This window comes from Lactuca serriola, chromosome 1 (genome assembly GCF_051521515.1).
Source record: "Lactuca serriola cultivar US96UC23 chromosome 1, Lser_US96UC23_V15, whole genome shotgun sequence".
NCBI lineage: Eukaryota > Viridiplantae > Streptophyta > Magnoliopsida > Asterales > Asteraceae > Lactuca > Lactuca serriola.
In genome coordinates this window covers 135,306,486-135,321,627 of record NC_136408.1, presented here as the reverse complement: position 1 = coordinate 135,321,627, position 15,142 = coordinate 135,306,486, and the positions used below count along the sequence as shown (strand labels likewise).

General features: G+C 39.0%; 1 pseudogene; it reads right to left on the bottom strand.

The window, feature by feature from the left end:
• Positions 1-10,455: 10,455 nt before the first annotated feature.
• On the bottom strand, positions 10,456-11,297 carry LOC145061804 (DNA-directed RNA polymerase II subunit 2-like; annotated as a pseudogene).
• Positions 11,298-15,142: the final 3,845 nt, after the last annotated feature.

Below are 15,142 nucleotides of genomic sequence, written 5' to 3'. Positions count from 1 at the left end.
CCTAACATGAAAGCAGATATTGCTACCTTCGTGAGTAAATTCCTTACTTACGCAAAGGTCAAGGTCGAATACCAGAAACCCTCCGGTCTCCTGCAGCAACAACTGATTCCAGAATGGAAGTCGGAGCGGATCACTATGGACTTCATAACCAAGTTGCCCAAGACGACGGGTGGACTTGATTCCATATGGGTCATCGTCGATAGACTGACCAAGTCTGCACACTTCCTACCGATCAAAGAAACAGACAAGATGGAGAAACTTACCAGAACTTACATTAGGGAGATTGTAAGGCTGCACGGTGTTCCTTTATCTATCATCTCAGACCGAGATAGTAGATTCACTTCGAGGTTCTGGCAGTCATTATAAAGTTCCCTAGGAACTAGGCTGGACATGAGTATAACCTACCATCCACAGACCGACGGGCAAAGTGAGAGAACTATCCAAACCTTAGAAGATATGTTGCGTGCCTGTGTGATTGACTTTGGAAAAGCTTGGGATACCCATTTACCCCTTGTTGAATTTTCCTACAACAATAGTTATCATACGAGCATAAAGGCAGCTCCATTCGAGGCCCTCTATGGCCGAAAGTGCAGATCCCCTCTATGCTGGGCTGAAGTGGGTGATACCCAGTTAGCTAAGGGACGAGTTCCCGAAAGCACTCTCACGGGTCCGGAGATCATTCGGGAAACGACAGAGAAGATCGTTCAAATTCGTGAACGATTGAAAGCCTCTAGAGACTGATAGAAAAGCTACGCTGACAAGCGTAGGAAACCATTGGAATTCCACGTGGGCGACCAAGTTCTACTGAAGGACTCACCCTGGAAGGGCTTGATACACTTTGGGAAGCGTGGGGAAGCTCAATCCAAGATATATAGGGCCTTTCGAGATTCTCGCGAGAATCGGCCCTGTAGCCTACAAACTCAATCTACCGCACGAACTCAGTAACGTACATCCTACCTTCCACGTCTCGAACTTGAAAAAGTGTCTGTCCGATGAGACTCTTGTTATTCCACTCGACGAGATCGAGATCAACGAGAGCCTCAACTTTGTGGAGGAACCAGTAGAGATCACGGACTGAGAGATCAAGCAAACAAAGCAGAGTCGTATCCCGATAGTGAAGGTGCGCTGGAACGCAAAGCGTGGACCTGAATTCACTTGGGAACGGGAAGATCAGATGAAACATAAATACCCTCATCTTTTCGCTTAGTTATGTGTAATTTCTTATTTGATTAAATTCTAATTTCGGGACGAAATTCCTTCTAACGGGGGGATGATGTGAGAACCCGATATTTCCATTCTGTACAAACTATATCACTTCAATAGAAGTTATAGAGTCACAGTTAATTTTCAGACTTTTTCGTGTAAGTTTGAGTAATTCAGGGTTTACACTTTAGGAAATATCAGGAGAGTGGGTGCACTAGGGTTTTATGCAACACTGTTATTCCAACACTCTATTATATTAGAGATCATTTCAGGAATAAAAATATTTTCTGCCAAAAATGTCTCAGGACTATAAATAGAATTTTGAACCAAATTCATTAATTATTCGCATTTCCAACTAGAGAAAAGCCATTTTCTCTCTCACGGATCTTCGGGTTTTTATCCCAAATCGTGAGTACCTCTTTCTAGTAGTGTTAGAAAGCTTTATATGTGTTAATAACATGATTTAGAAGGCTAAATCACTAGATTTAGGAGTTTACTCCCCAAGGTGTTCTTGGGCGGTAAACTCCCGAAACAAAGCCTAGACCGAACCTTGTGTTATGCTACTGCCTTAGACTCATTTGTATGCGTAATAGGGACAAGAAAACAACCAAGAAACACAAACACATGGGAGTTCACGGCCCAAGAGGATCTTGGACCGTGAACTCCAATAAAATGGATCAAAGGGTGCTTTTAAGGCCCCTAAAGCTTTAGACAATTACTAGAAATTGTTCCCCACTTAAATGAAGGACTAAATCACACCAAAAGCACCCCTTCAAATGAGTTCACGGCCCTAATAAGCTTCTTGGGCCGTGAACATCAAACAAAGGCACCAAAGTGTGCCTAAGGCCTTCATATGCTTGGAATAAAAGTCTAGAACCTATACCACATGTGCAAGAGACTTGAAAGCATCAAAAACACCCATACTTAAGAGTTTATGGCCGCAAACTCTAAGGGAAATGGCCTTAGGGCCGTAAACTCCTAAATAGAGTGTTTCTATGCCTTAAACCCTTCCAAGAATTTAACCACCAAGTTGGAATAATTCTAGGAATCATTTAGAACTTCAAAACACACAATACACTCATGGTTGGGAGTTTACGGCCATAAACTCTATGTGTGATGGTATATGAGGAGTAAACTCATATATGGGGTCCTTTGGAACCCTAAACACAAGTGCCTTGTCCCAAAATAGCTTAGATGCAATCCTTAGGGCTTAAAACAATTATATAAAGTGTTTATTGTGTCTAGGATGTCTTAACATTATCAATTAGTAATTTGAGACTAATTGAGTGCATATATGTGTGATTATATGTTCATTAGGATCGTAGTGTGTGTACAAGTCCTCACTTAACACCTAGCAATCCTACACCGTCCAGTTCATCCGAACCACCAACTACAAGTGAGTTCATACCCCTTAATCAATGTTTTAAATGATTTTAAACGTTTTAATGGGGAGGAATACAAGTAGAAAACAATATGTTATTAAATCAATCTTATGTATTTTATAATTGTCTTTTCACTCAGTAGATTTCACATATTTCAAAAGGTGACACATGAAGTGGTTTTCTATCTTAAAATACATTGATTACAAAAGTATTAGTTTTGAAATGTTTATTAAAATGACATCAAGTCATTCTTAATTATTGTTCAAAACTCCTAGATATCTTGCAAAACCATTATTTTACCTTCTTGAATCAAACTATACTTATGCGCATATGTTGATTTATATGTTAGAGATTATAGTTTTCACTCTTCATTTAGTTACCAATACTCTTGGGTAGCAAGAGTGCATAAATCTACGTAAACAACCAGTTACCTTTCAGTTAACTATCATAGGGATAGTTAGAAGATATCAAACATTATTAATACTACAAGGAATCACACAAGAGTCAGTTCATTCATGACTCTATACCAATACCTTACATGATACATGAGTACAGGTACTTAGGATTACATGATACATGAATATGTTTACATATACTTACCTGTTACATTAACTCACTTACATGAATACCATACAAGAACACTTCTACATAGGTGCATTATCCTGTATTTACTTACCTGAATACTTGTACTTAGAACTACGAGGATGATTTATTAGTACTTACTGTGTAAATTATCTTTCCTATCCCAGTTCAATGTGATATCTCGACGGGACTTACCATTCCGAACCCCACTGATTAGCACCAGTGGTCGATGAATGTCTACGGATGTCTAAGGTTGTTACTTATTTAGTAGTCAGTGATGGGACTAACCATCCCTCTGTCCAACTGTTGCAACAGTGGATGAGATGTGAATCTTCGGAGGATCATTAGGTTAACGATTTGTATTAAGAAATCGATATCGGGACTAACCCTCCCTCCACCCTGCTGCCGCTACAGAGGATGAGGGGACACTATTTGGATGTCCATAGGGTCTATCTTTCGCTTCGGCGATGTCGTGTTTGTCCTGGTAACCCAAGATAATAACACTTACATAATTATATTTTTCCTGTTTACTTTATTTTGTGATACTTTCACATAAACGAGGAGTTAGACTAAGTACTCTAGTACTAGTCAATATAAGGGAAAATCTATCATATTACTTACAAAACATTCGGGTCTTGGTAGAAGACTACATAGTCATAACAAAACATTCGGGTCTTGGTAGAAGACTACATTGTCATAACAAAACATTCAGGTCTTGGTAGAAGACTACATAGTCTAGTCTATCATATTACTTATAAGCTGATACTCTCTTTCAAAATAACTTGTGTTCTCAGGTCCACAGTAGACAGGTACGATGGCCTGGTTTTGAGAAGACGGAGCAGACAAGTCTAGTCTTTTATTTTGATTGTATATTTTTGGTGTCTTACTACAATGAAAGAACACACATGTATTAAAACTCTACTTATAATGCAATGGATGATGTTGTTGCTTGTTTATTATATTACATTGTTGTGATAGTGTACATGACGTCCTCCACCCCTAAACGTTTCTGACGTTCGTGGTTTTGGGGTGTGACACAAGGATAAATGATTTGTTTGACCAGCGTCTGGGAGCATCTTGGTTCTTCAAGATTGATCTACGATTAGGGTATCACCAGATGCGAGTCATGGACGATGATGTACAGAAGACGACTTTTAGGACTCGCTATGTTCATTATGAGTTCGTAGTGATGCCGTTTGGGCTCACCAATGCTCCAACCTTGTTCATCGACCTCATAAACCAGGTGTGCAGCCCAATGTTGGATCGGTCTGTAATAGTCTTCATTGATGACATCTTAGTTTACTCCAAGACTCAAGACTAGCATGAGGAGCACTTGAGGGAGGTGTTGGAGACGCTGAGGAAGGAGAGACTTTATGCGAAGTTCTCCAAGTGTTACTTCTGGTTGCACAAGGTGCAGTTTCTATGGCATCTTGTCAACCTGCAGGGTATTTTGGTCGATCCGGCCAAGATAGAGGCTGTGAGGCAGTGGGAGATTCTGAGGTCTCTAACTGAGATTCAGAGTTCCGTGGGTCTAGCGGGTTATTACAGGAGAGTTATTCAGGACTTCACCAAGATTGCAGTTCCTTTGACCCGACTGACCAAGAAGTCGGTGGTTTTCCGTTAGGGGCCTGAGCAGCAGGCTGCCTTCAAGCCCCTCAGGCAACGGTTATGCGTGGCACCGATTCTGACTTTGTCGGAGGGAGGTAAGAACTTCATAGTTTATTGTAATGCTTCGATCACAGGCATGGGATCAGTTTTGATGTAGCGGGGTCATGTGATAGCTAATTCTTCGAGGTAGATGAAGCCTCGCGAGGCTAACTATCTGACACAGGATTTAGTGCTGGGGGTGTGGTGTTCGCCCTCAAGATTTGGCGACATTACCTGTACGGGGTCTGTTGTACCATTTACACGGACCATAAGAGTTTTAGGTACCTCATGGATCATCTGAATCTGAACATAAGGCAGCGTTGGTGGTTAGATGTGTAAAAGGATTACGATTGTGAGATCCTTTACCACCCGGGCAAGGCCAACGTCATGGCCAATGCCCTGAGCAGCAAGGCAGTAGCGGACCCGATTCGAGACATCTGTCTAAGGATGACAGTGATTACTCAACTGCTGGAGTATATCTGAGAGGCGTAGGTTGAGGGCGTGAAGGAGGAGCGCTGTAAGTGCGAGTGGATCATAGGCCAGGTGGCATCCTTTGATTATGACAGCCATGGATTGTTGACCATGCATAGGAGGGTCTGCGTACCGTACTGGGGCAGAGTACAACAAATATTGATGGATGAGGCCCACAAGTCCAGGTTCTCCATCCATCCCGAAGCGACGAAGATGTACAGAGATCTTCGATCCGATTATTGTTGGCCCTGCATCATACGGGATGTAGCCTGGTACGTAGAGAGAGGCCTGACCTATAGTAAGGTCAAGGCAGAACACCATAGGCCTCACGGAAAGATGTATTTGTTAGACATCCCCGTGTGGAAATGGAAGAAAATTACTATGGATTTTAGCACTAAGCTTCCCAAGACCGTACGCGGGGTTGATTCGATATGGGTCATCGTGGATCGGTTGACCAAGAGCGCTCACTTTATCCCGATCCAGGAGAGCATATCGGCCGAGAAGCTGGCCGAGATTTTTGTGCGAGAGGTGGTGACACGACATGAAGTGCCTGTCTCGCTGGTATCAGATCGAGACGTCTGTTTTACTTCCAGATTTTGGAAGAGGTTTCACGACGAGATGGGTACTCGTCTCCAGTTCAACACCGCTTTCCACCCACAGACTGACGAACAAAGCGAGATGATGATTCAAACTCTCAAGGACATGCTTCGTGCATGCGTTTTTGATTTTGGTGGCAGTTGTGATACGTATCATCCATTAGCGGAGTTTTCGTATAACAACAGCTACCGTACCAACATAGACCGACCTCCCTTCGAGATGTTGTATGTGATGAAGTGTAGGACCCCAATCTATTGGGGTGAGGTCGGCCAGAGGGTCATGAGGAGTACTGAAGTAGTAGTCAAGGCCATAGAGCGGATCCAACAGGTCCAAAGCAGGCTTCAGACTGCTCAGAGTCAGCAAAAGAGCTACGTCGACTAGCAACGTTCGGATTTGGAGTTTCGGCAGGGCGACGTGGTCCTCTTGAAGGTGTCACCCTAGAAGGGTGTCATTCGGTTCCAGAAGCGGGGCAAGCTGGGGCCCAGGTATATCAATCTCTTTAGATTCATTGCCTGGGTGGGAAAGGTAGCATATCGATTGGATTTTCCCATAGAGCTCAGCCAGATGCACAACACTTTCCATGTTTCCCAGCTACAGAAGTTCTTGGTGGATGACAAGGAAATTGTGTCCTTAGACAATTTCAGGTTGATGACAACCTGAATTACATTGAGAGACTCGTGTTGATTTTGGATCGTAAGATGAAGGAGCGGAGGTACAAGAGGATTGAGCTAGTAAAGGTGTGGTGGCAGCACTGTAAGGGTTCGGAGTGGACATGGGAGCCAGAGGAGGAAATGTGGGAGTACTAATTGGAGTTGTTTCCAGATGCAGCAGACTTCGAGGACGAAGTCTAAGACAAGTGGGGGAGAATTGTCATGCCTGGTTCCCTGGTACATATTTAAATTATTTATTTATTTATTTTGAAAGAAGGACTTGACGATTTGGTGGCCTTAACTCATCAAGTAGAGGGCAGAAGATGCGCGGGGTTTGCGCTACTGACTCGGCGAGTCGAGGTCCCTGACTCGATGAGTAGCTCGGCCTGGGTGAAATCCTAATATTGGGGTTTTGCACTCTATTTAAGCATCCTTATCCCCACCCTATGGCCTCATTTATAGCCTCCTTGTCCTAAACGCTAATCCACGAAATCCTAGAGCATTTTGGGAGTGTGTGCACCATTTTTGAGTGGTTTGTGTGTTCTTGAAGCTTAGAAGAAGAAGAAGGAGCTTAAAGGTTCAAGGAGAAGGCTATAGATCCAGGGAATTCTTTCCAATCTCATCACTTTCTGGTAATCAAGCTCTCAACTGGTCATTAAGGGATGTAGATGCATAAAGGTGCAAACTTGATGCCATTTGAGTCTCATGCAAACCCTAAGGATGTTGTTATGACATTTTAAGCCCCAAAGGGGCCATTCATGGAAGCAAGCTCGAGTCTTTACATGGTTAACATGAATCTAGGCCCTAGATCTAGGTTTTCATGTTTTGGTTTGGGATACTAAGGTTGTTTCAACACGATCTATGTCTTAAAGGAATTAGGGTTGTAGCTAAACCCTTCAAAAAGGGTTATCAACGGTTAAAGTTGGAAACTTTACCCTTAGAAAGTTCATTTTAGTGAACAATCAAAGTATGGGGTTTAGATCTAGATAGAAAGGGCTTAATCTGTTAAGATGGCCAAACAGACGGAAGGATTCGTCGAGTCCATGAGTGAACTCGACGAGTTGGGTCGTGTTGTCTTGTTCCAGTTCATGGTAGAACTTGACGATTCTGAGGAGGGACTCGGCGAGTTGACTCGCCAAGTCGCGACTATAAGCTGCTTGATACGACTCGACGAGTCGGAGGAACTACTCAGCGAGTTGAGTCGCGATTCCAGGATTTCTGAGTTATAAAACTCGGCAAGTTGAAAGATTGACTCAGCAAGTTGGTCAACCCAAAATGTTGACTTTGACCAAAGCATTGACTTTGACCAGAGGTAAAATGGTCATTTTACCCTTATATGGATTTTTAGTTTACTAACTATGTATTGTTGTATAGAATTAGCCTGGGTGTCGTGGGAGCAGCCATCCAAGATTCCTCACACACGAGATCAACATCTAGTTTGAGAGGTAAGTTTTCCTCCAGTAGAAGTGGATCGAAGGTACCAATGCCGTCCCCTTCATGTATGTTAGTGTATGTCGGACTTAGGTCCGATGCCGGGGATAGCCCGACGCAATTTATATGTTTCAGACTTCGGTCCGATGACAGGGCAAGCCTGAGGAATGTTGAATGCTTGATGTCATTGTGATTCTTGCATGTATTTGTTGCATGTTCCGGACTTCAGTCCGATGTCGGGGCAAGCCCAATGAAGATTTAGCTTATATGTAATGTGTTATATGTTCCGGACTTCGGTCCGATGATGGAGCAAGCGCAAGGAAGATTTATATGTTATATGTTATATGTTATATGTTTATGTGTTATGTTCTTGTTGTTATGATATATGTATACCGGACTTCCGTCTGATACTGGGCGGGGCCCAATGCCGGACTTCGGTCCGATGTTGAGAGAGGCCCGATGCCGGATTCGTCCGATGTCGGGCGGGGAAAGATGCAGTTGGCAAGGCCCAGTATATGCTATTATGCATTATTGTATGGTATGTGGTAGTTCGGGGGAGCTCACTAATCTTCGTGCTTACAGTTTTCAGTTTTGGTTTCAGGTACTTCTGCTAGCAAAGGGAAGGGCTCGGGATGATCGCATGGCACAAACCACAGTTTATAGCCTGTAATACTTTACTCTGATATTCGAGATGATATTTTGATACTTTGACATTTGATGTGATGTTTTTAGAGATATATGTTTTATGATGCTTACATGATGTTGGTATTTAAGGTTTATTTAATAAATTAAAAAAGAAATTTTTGGACTGTATTTTTGGGGTGTTTCAGATCAAGGACCAATGTTATTTTACTTTGAAAACAGACCACACACATTACAAAATATCGATAAGGACCAAAATCACAATAAACAATTATGTTAAGAGACGAAAAATGCAATTTACTTTAATTGATAATAACAAACAATTATAAAAGTTTTTTGGTTTAAATTAGATACCATAAAGTGAGCCATTGTTATCTGGCAGATTGACAACAAGCAAATCAAGTTCTTTTTTGTGAGGTTGAGGTTTAGTTATTGCATCATGGAAACAAGCTTTCAAGACTCTCTCAACCTGATAAGGACGACCAGTAAATGCAGGAAGCACAGGCTCAGGATTAAAGGCCAACAAAAACAAAACATTTATTAAATAATATATAGATATACAAAAAAAAACAATTTTTATTTTTTAGACAATACCATGCTAGAGGTATTGCACATCTGTGCAAGCTCTTGACATAAAGCTTTAGCAATATTATCTTGAACATTTCGTGCGAAATTTATGCAAATCTAGTTGGGGACTTTTCCATCGTTGACCATTTTCTGTCAAAAATAAAGATCATTAGAATGCAACAGATTTAAACACTAAAAAAACAGTTACTTATCTTGTTCATCATATTCTATTGGCCAACTTGAGGCATAGAATCCCTTTTACGTCCTGTGTCATGGTATTTATGCTAAAAAAAGGAAAAAAAAAGTTGGAAATACATCAAATACTCAATAAATGTTGGTTATCAAGATAAAATAAATAAATAAATAAATTCACTCATTTACCTTGGGAGGAGGTAATATTTGGGCTTCGACAGAGGCTAAATTCTTAGATCATGAATGTGTTTCTCGGGCTTCATACTCCAAATCTGAACAAATATAAATTATCATTATTAGTAGTATTTCAATTTAAGTACAATACAGGAAAAAAAGATCAATAATGCTTGTAAAAGGAAAAATATATTAGGACCTATATACATCAGATTACACGCCAGCCAAGGCCAATTACGCAATTCAACACTAGAGAAATAAAATGAAATAAAAATAAAACTTGAATGAAATTTGAATTGTTGACTTCCATAATCTTTCTATTCCCATGTAATTGCATATTCATCTTTGCTTCTAGTAAGAAGGTAATCACACTTTTCATTCCACTTAATACAATACAAGGTTCCTTTATGCTATTCCAATAGGTAAGTGATACATTGTTAATCTCTTGATAACGTCTAATTAGGCTTACCGGATGCCCAATTACTCGATTCCAACATCTTAATAATGATGTAAACTACTTGTCCTCTGTCTAGAGGTAAATTTGGAAAATTTTATTTCATCTGCATCACTGTCCATATAATTCATCATGCATGAAACTTGGATAATATGACAGATGGAGCTCCATATTTATTAGAAGACTTCTCTATGAAAATAGAGAATGTTTATGGAGAGTCAACTTTTTTATAACATATTTGTTTACAGAGCTAGATTATGAGAATTTCTAATTAATACATGTTGGTTATTTTATGTAAAAATATTAAGAATCCTGGTGAAGTTGATCTTCTTTCTTATTGTAATGAAAATTTCCAACATATAATTTTCAAGCCCCTTTACGAAATAAGGCTAAGTGGTTAATACAAACAGTAACAACAAGTGAATGGTAGTCCCTAAACAGAACTGAGTAATGCTTTTCATTGCTAATCTTCTTGCTTAGAAATTTCCAACATAAGAGAAGGAATAGCATGAGGATTCATAATGATATCAATAGTGATCCCCTCCATAGTCCATGTCATGTCTTCTTGTGTGTAATTCATCCCAACCGTTTCCTTTTGAGCATGCCTACAGGTAAACTTCTCTCCAAACTGTGGTATCCTCGCTCACTTAACCCTCACTTTCAAAATATTTGTGCCAGACATGCAATATACAAATGGTTTAAATGATAGGTCTCTATTTTTCCTCATATAAATATCAAGATTAAATATATTATATTTGGATTTAAAATTTTTAACCTTGAAATCTCTTTTCTTTGAAGTGTTTTCGTTGTTGATGAATATACGATTCAAAAACACAGACAACCAGGCAGGGAAACTGGGAAGTACCTGATCAACCATTTCATTTTCACTGTGACGTAAGCTTATACTGAGATGTCGACGAGTGTATCTGGAGGATTGCCCTTCAGTATCATCTTGAGCAATTGGTGTTGTGTTCCTCATAATCACATCCTCACCACCAACTTGTGCCCCTTGTATTACAATGAACATATGATTTTAGTATAGAAAAAAAAACTAAACCCTAAGAAGACAGTACTTACAGGAGGAGGAAGACCATCATTATCCAATTCATCATAAGAGCCATGTCGGATACCCTGTACTTACAAAAAAAGGAGGTTAAAATACCAGTTTGGTTTTAGAAAAGAAAGGATACACCATTAACGGTGATTTTTTACCATGGTGGTAGATTTATCCGGATGACAAAAATCCTCCTTCACAAGTGTACCCATCTTCTTCTCTTCATCCCTGTAAAAAAACATGTAAGTCATGTTTTGTAGTCTAAGCGTTGGAAGGAGGGTATCTTTGGACAGTGGTCTCGATTACTATAGGTAAAATCTCATATTTGGGGGCGCGATCGAGGCCACTAAGTTTTAGATGATATTATCATACATTCAACGAAGTTGTGGGGAAAATGTTGATTCGAACCTAGAAATCAAATCCAAGGGGAGGGTGTCATACCCCCAAACCAAAACCGCAGAAATGTTCGGGGGCGGATGACTTCGTTTTTAGTATCACAAAAATTGCATAATATAAATCAAAGTACAACAACCATGCATTAATAAAGTATAATTTTTTCATTTGTTGCTCAAAATCATTGTATGCATGACAGCAAAATGTATATCAATAGTTTAAAAGACATGAGTCTATGAAGTTCCGTCATCTAAAAAACATGTGGATACCTGCTTATTGTTTTCCTGAGAATACAAGTAGTTTTGGAAAGAGTGTCAACAATTAAGTTGGTGAGTTCATAAGCATTTTTGTAACTGAAAATCTATCATTTGTTCCTTGAAAACGTAAGTATGTTTTTCCAACAAAATCCTATATTTTCTGTTGTATATCTTTTGTAGTCTTAATACCCTAAGACCGAAATATATATTTAATACTGTAGCCTCGGAATATAATATAGTTTTAATTCACATAAAACTCTAAAATGTATGTTTTCTCTGTACTAGTATAGAATTCTGTAATAATGCTTGTATGAAAACTCTGTAATTGTCAGCGCCTGGATTCACCAGCTGTACTGTGAAAACTGTATTATTGTTTTATTTAAAATAAAACTAAGTGAAGTTGTTTACTTATTCATACACTAATCGTATTGTTCAATACCAAATTGTGATTTATCATAACCATGCTTGATGACACCAGAATGCCTGAAAATGACGTTCTTCAGTCATCGTAATTGGTATGACATTTGTCACCTTAGGCCTGTCGGCCTAGTCGTTGTAAATAGCTCAAGTGCGGGATTGTCAGTCCAATATAGATCTATACACAAATGTCATGCTCTCCCTCCACGAGACTCTGGTTATAATTTCAGGACTGGGATTGAAGTATGTCTCACAAATCTATATCGATGGTTATGTGTAAAATAATTAAAAGTCATTTTGAAATGAATAAATTGTATATATGTCTTATAAACTATAACTATCATAGTTTATATGTTTGTTTCTATATTGTAACCTGAACTTATAAGATAGTACGTTTGTTTCATAAACTATACCTATTATAGTTTATATGTTGTTTTTATATGAAATCGCAAACTAGTAAAGTAGTATGTTTATCCTAGTAAAAACGACAATTGAAAATTAATTGAATAGTTTTGTTATTAACACAAGATTTCCTTGTTTTTCACTTGTATTCCCCCTTAAAATATAAAAAGATAGTGAAAACGTCGGGGTATGAACTCACTTGGTAAAGTAGTGATTTGGGCAGCGCTTCGCTACTAGAAATGATTTTCGTTGATAAAACTGTGGGTTTTTGTTGAAAACTGGGCTTTGCATGGGCAAAGTGTCAAATCGAAATACTCTTTTGTCTGGGACTTCGGGTGCTCCGGGGCTTTCTTCCGGTGTTCGGGAGGTCCCCTAAACTTCAGGGGGTTTTTAGGAGGGCTTGAGAGCGTATAGAGAATGAAAGAAATGGTAAAGTGGCAAAATAACCCGGGAGGTCTCGCATCCTATTTATAGTATTAAACTGGTCCGCGATATGTTGGGGGTACTTGCGAAGAACGCTATGCGTACCAGTACGCGGGGCGTTCAGTGATACGAGTCTTTGTTTCGGTTTCTAGGCTTCGCACGTGTCGATGGTGCGAGATACGTGTCTACCGTGTGAAGAAGGAGGCGATGTGGCCGAATCCGGACCAAGTTTCCAACTATGTGGGGCGTACTCCTTCTGACCGGCCTCGGAAATTGAGCCTCAAACTTCAAAATTTTATAACCTTCACATACGAACTCCATTTTTGACGTTCTTTATATTCCCGCGTAGGTGAGACCGTGCTCTACAACTTTAATTTAGACTCTGTCGAATAATTTGGAATTTAGTTTTAAAGTTATATTTTTAACAGGCCAGGACACAAAAGGTCCGTTAAAAATTCATAACTTCTTCATTTGAAATCCATTTTCGTGTCTCTTTTTTACCGTTGAACTACTATTGACGAGATCTTCAAATCCTGTTTAGGTTATGTCAGCTAAAAATTGTTCTATCTAAAATTCGAATTTCAGGTTATCCACTACTATGTCGAATATTAGAAAATTCATAACTTCGTCACACGAAGTAAGATTTGAATGTTCTTTTTATGCATGTTCTTGATTTAACGTATGCTACAACTTTTATTTAGATTGTTAAGGCTTTAAAGTATTTTATCGTAAGTTTACTTTTTACGTCACACAGCTTCGTGCCAGGTCCGTCGTGAAAATTCGTTACGTCATAACTTCTTCGTTACAACTCGGATTTCAGCGTTCTTTATATCTCCGGAAACATTGTCACGACCACTAAAAGTTTCTTCATAGATATCGAGTTTATCAAACATTTTATATTTGATGATCGTTTTTATCTTAGTTTATTACATATTTATAAATAAATAAATGCACATAAAATTCAGCTAATTTCTCTTTATTACTTTAAAACTAGTTACACGTTTATGTAAACTATTACATTGATTTGAAATAACGCATCGTTACAGAGGGGTTACCGATTGAGGGTTTTTTTCATATTTAACAAAGATAAGTAGTGTGATGGTAGATATTTGGTGATGTTACGATTATGTTGAGCGAGAAAAGAGGAGTGGTTATGGTATTAGGGTTTTTTTGGGTATTGACTAGTGAAGAACGATGGAAAGAAGGTAGAGGATAAAATGGCGACCTTTCAAACTTTTGGGATTTTCATTAAATAAAATATAAACCGACATCTCTACACGACACTCATTTTAACTTAGGTGTCCTCTGTGTTTTTCATTTTTTTTTATTGGACACTCATTTTAGGGCACGCAAAAATGTGTGTCCTCTATCCTTCATTTTTTAAAACGGACATTATTTTTAGGACACACAAAAAATGTGTATCTTAAATCACTACGTGTCAGTTTTTTTGTGTCATTATAGGCCAGTTTTCTAGTCAAGAAGTGAATATTTTTTTTCAACAGACAACCTTTCAACCCCAGAAGCAAGGTGAAGTTGTAGTTGCAGTTATGTGATGAATTGCATTGAAGCCTCCGCAATCAATTTGCTACTATCTATGAACCTGCTAAAGTGATAAAGAAGCATCGAACTCTACGTAATTATCAAGGAAGATATTTAAATCTGAACGTGCTAATCTTGAAGAACCAATACTAGAAGCCTCTATGCCCAGTGTGTAATAAAAGTCAAATTTTAAAGGTAGTCCAACTACTAAAGATGAAGTTATTCATGTAGAAGATTCATATGTACATCTTGTAGTCAAGTCGTGAAGAGTGCTGAAAGTCAAGATCAAGGAAGACTGAAAAGAAAAGAAAGCTATAAACCAATGGGGAGATTATGAGAACATAAATTTGTGGTTTATACTTTTTTTAAGACTTATAGAGTTCTCAGTTTAGGACCGAAATCACTATGATCTCGGTGGTACTTGGACCGAAATCACCATCTAATTTCAGTAGGCTTATTGACGTTTTTGGTTGGGTTGGGCTTGTGTACCCGACTATTAGACAATAATAGTGTGCATTGAACATTCATGTTTGTGTTTATCACTTGACTAGAATTTCGTACTAATTTGTGTTTTAGATTGATACCTAGATCGGGGTTTTACAGATAGGAAATTGATATTTCCACGTTAAGGGAATACAATATTTATTAAAGGATTATATTTAGAA